At 29.0% G+C, this 4,336-nt stretch overlaps 1 long non-coding RNA gene across 1 annotated transcript; it reads right to left on the bottom strand.

The window, feature by feature from the left end:
• Positions 1-1,623: 1,623 nt before the first annotated feature.
• LOC133204468 (uncharacterized) lies at positions 1,624-4,073 on the bottom strand. The gene is made up of 6 exons (XR_009723581.1): positions 4,008-4,073; positions 3,258-3,290; positions 2,814-2,864; positions 2,564-2,599; positions 2,247-2,310; positions 1,624-1,831 (listed from the first exon to the last, which is right to left on the bottom strand). It is a non-coding gene; the product is annotated as an uncharacterized LOC133204468 (long non-coding RNA).
• Positions 4,074-4,336: the final 263 nt, after the last annotated feature.

Here is a 4,336-nt window from a genome sequence, read left to right as displayed (position 1 = left end):
TAAAGATGATTATTTCGAGTTTAGCTTCTTCATTTTCATCGTAGGGTACCATGTTTCCCCAGAAAAAAAGTTAAAAAGCGGCGAAGTATAAGTGAACAGAAATCGCTGTTGTTTACTTACACTGGGATAAATAATGTATTTAAATACTTTATCTTGGTCTAATATAATGTTGAGAATACTTTAATCCATTACAATCTTTGTCATTAAATGTAGATTTCCATTTACTCTATCTTATTTTAAGGGCAGATCACTCGAAGTATTAAAACTACCATACAATTACATGTATAATGATATATATATATATATATATATATATATATATATATATATATATATATATATATATATATATATATATATATATACGTTGATAAGTTAAATTCTTGGTACAGTAAAAAATACTTAAATAAATGCTGAAAGCGCTAACAGTAAAGATTTTATTTAATTTGGACTGTAGCATTCTGTTTTCATTTATTTAAGTATATATATATATATATATATATATATATATATATATATATATATATATATATATATATATATATATATATATATATATATATATAAATAAAATAACGGACAATTGAATTCAGTGTGTAAATAATGGTCCAAAAATTAGTATACTATGAAAAACGTCAGTCAGCATTTGACTTAATGATAGATTGTATTTGCTGACAAGGTCATTGTATCATTGTATCGACCATAGAACTTACGAAATGATGACTTTAAACGAGACTGCTGATATTCTTGTTTCATCAACTTGTTTGTAAATAACTTACCTCGTTTTAGAAATTGTTATCGAATATACTGTTGCACAGTAGAACTCTTTATTGTTCAGATCTTCCTTCACTTGGTTATCAGATATAAGCTATTATATTATTAGTATATAATATGTATATTAGCCTCTATTCTCTGCAAGATAGGCTTGTTGACGAAGCACACGGCGGGTATGACCGGTCGACAGGGGATGCTTACTCCTCCATGGAACCCGATCTCACCTCTGATGATTGCTCTGTTTCCAAATTGCATTGTTCGGTATGGACTTTTGAGCTTTTAACTGTTCGCTATCTTTATATTTCATTTCAATGAATTATGATGAAATTATTTGTGTATCATGAAGGAGAACGGTAACCATTTAATTATGAGTAAATTCGGGTTAAACAAGTTAATGTTCATTAACATACCCTCCGCTTGGAAAATAGGGGAATGTAGTGATGGATGTCCGTCCTTCCGTCTGTACTTGTACGTCCTTCCTTCTGTACTTTCTTAACACTTACGGGGTAGCCATCTCGTACCCACAACTCTTCTTATATCACTGTATTCCATGAAACTTTCACAGAATCTTTATGTCGTAATGCCATTATGCACCCCCTATTTTACGTTTTGATCGAAGAGAAATTTTGGGACTCCCATAGCGAAACAGCGACACTGCCATTCTGAATAAAACTAAATGAGACTTTCACAAAATATTTATTACATGTACGTAGTGCCATTGTGACCTCCTATTCTGATGACTTTTTCCTCTGATTTCCATTTGTAAAGTGTGTTAATTGCAAAAACTTACCAAAGGTCAATGTTTCTGACGTGGATATGATAGTCCTGCATTTCAACAACGGCATAAAATCAGACTTAAAAGTGTCGTTTATTTCAGGCATAATGTTGAGACTAGAATCACATGACATACATTCATAATATTTTTTCGGAGCATTTACAGAATTTATATGGAGCATTGAATTTTAATTTACATTGTAAAAGATTAACATAAGTTGCAAAGACTTGGTAGTACAGGATATTATAACTTCTTTAAAGTTGAATACATCAAATCCAAACACTGAAAAAAAAAATGAATAGTGAGATATAAAATTGATTTGACAATAAATAAAAGCAGAACAATCACACCGAAATACAAACAATAACTGTAAAAAAAAAAGTTTTGTCAAATTTTTGAATGTCTATAACTTGAAAACATTTCATTAAAATTCAAAAAATTCTGAGTTTTCGGATCAAATATTCAACGAAGATTAGCATTAACATCAATATCGTGAACAATTTTTTATTTATTTATTAAATTGAAAATTCCTGTAACTTTCAAAATTTACATGATATGATTATGGGACGATGATGTGAAATGTTTTGACAGTTTATTTATGAGATAGGTTGATTGGTTATATTTTATAGGTTTGTATTTGATATTAAAAGTTGCTTGTAACTGTGTAGGGATAGCTGTGTCATATCTTTCGACTTACATTTTACTATTTAGGTGATGGCGGTGGTGTAATATGACCGTGATGGCCTCCTCCGCCTCCGTGGCTGTAAATGTATCAATTTTATATACAAGAAATTTTAAATTTTCATGCAAAAATTAATAATTACATGTTCATTCTCTTCATCAAAAATACATTTAATGCAATGAAATATTTAAAAAAAAAAAAAGAAGAAGAAGTACACAATAACCATAGAACTTTGCAAAATGTGACAGAATACTAGTACTTCGTACATTCTTTTAATTTTCGTAAAACTGTCTGCTTGTATGTTATCAATTCACTCATATTATTTAACTTACCTAGAAGAAGGAGATGGTGGCACAGGGTCATGACCTCTGTTTTTTAAAGATACCAGTTTAAAGTTATAATAAAATATCATAATGTATTCTTCAAATACCAATTCTTTAATTGAATAATTGATAAAAAAAATTAATTAAAGACCTTTAAAATATTCCTCTTGTGCTTCGGAAAGAAGGAATTTTTAAAGGTATTTTAAGTACTTTTATGTGTACGTTTCTAAAGTGAATGTATTATTAAGTAACAGCTCACCCGTGCGAAGAGCTACTGCCGTGAGACCCACCGCCTTGATGGCTGCCACCACTGTAATTGTTAGGACATAATTCAAAGTGGTAAGATATATTTATGTTTGCGAATTTATTTCTCCTTTGTGATTTTCAGCATTCAAAACATATACATATTATTAATTAAAGGCATTAAATCTAAACAATCTCTGCTCAAGCAAAATAATAATAATAATAATAATAATAATAATAATAATAATTGAGAGTCTTTAGCCTTAAGGCTGCATCCTTGGCTCAATACAAACAAGGGATATAAAAAGTTTCTAATATGCTGTCTTTCTTTAAGGTAAACGTTGGAAAAAAAACGCCGAAATAAATCATTCCATTAAATTTCATTTGATTTTTATTGACAAAAAGCAATTGTTTGCATTTACAATGTATAAGAGAAAATAAAGAGAAACAAATATCTTACCTGTGGTTTGAACCACCGCTACTTTGGCTGTGGCTGTCGAAAATGAAAATTATATATATATATATATATATATATATATATATATATATATATATATATATATATATATATATATATATATATATATATATATATATATATATATATAATATTACATGGATATTATATGATATAACAGAGAATTGAAGTTTTATTTATAGTAAAATTGAGAGCGAGATAAGTCCTTGTGAATTATATTTTCGTGAATTATTTTACAATAATACATCCTAATAACCTACGGAGGCTGTATTTTTTTTTTGAAATCATTAACATGTGAGGAAAGACAGTCCAAAAAGTTTTGCGCTCGATTCGTTCAATATATTGTAGATTACCAATTTTTCCCGCCACCAAGGAAAGTAATTTGGTATTAATAAAGAAGACTAAGATTCCTCGAATATTGGTTTTTGTTGTGTATGATTTTTTTTAAAATACAAAATTAATATATATGCAAGAATATAATTTTCGCGAGGGGACGGTTTGGGTAGACGGATAATTACGCGGGAAGAAAACTTCTTTGTAATATATAATGAATTATTTACAGCATTTAGAAAACTAAATATATTTAAAATTAATATCAGTTACTATTGACCGATTAAAAAAAAAGTTCTCCATAATCGTAGAGCAACTATCAAGTGAATCTCACGATAGGTGTTCTTCTTTAAAAAATATATAATTTGACTGCGTATTCGATGAAGGGAGACAGAAACTCACACTGCGTCTTTTTTGCCTTTCTTTTTATCCATTGTTAAAAAATGTTAATGGTTGGTGATGGTCAACTGGTGTTGTGTTCACAGAGACTATTTTTCTCATATATATATGCAAATGTCCAAAAACAAAGCATCCGGTCAGGTGCTTTGTTTACTTGTTTACTGAGATTAATTCACTTCCGATTCTAATTTTTATGTCGTCATATGTTGTGTTCATGAGCATATAAATATCAGTATGTAATATTCACAGACATTCATATTCCCGGGGGAAAACTTATGTTATTGTATGTGTGCTATACCTGCCTGAAGCGAATTTCATGTTTGTTTATTTTT

Source organism: Saccostrea echinata, unplaced genomic scaffold (genome assembly GCF_033153115.1).
Source record: "Saccostrea echinata isolate AGI-Se365-2 ecotype Australia unplaced genomic scaffold, CSIRO_AGI_Sech_v1 ptg000053l, whole genome shotgun sequence".
NCBI lineage: Eukaryota > Metazoa > Mollusca > Bivalvia > Ostreida > Ostreidae > Saccostrea > Saccostrea echinata.
The sequence above is the reverse complement of the archived record's forward strand: the minus strand, read 5'-3'. Positions and strand labels throughout refer to the sequence as shown.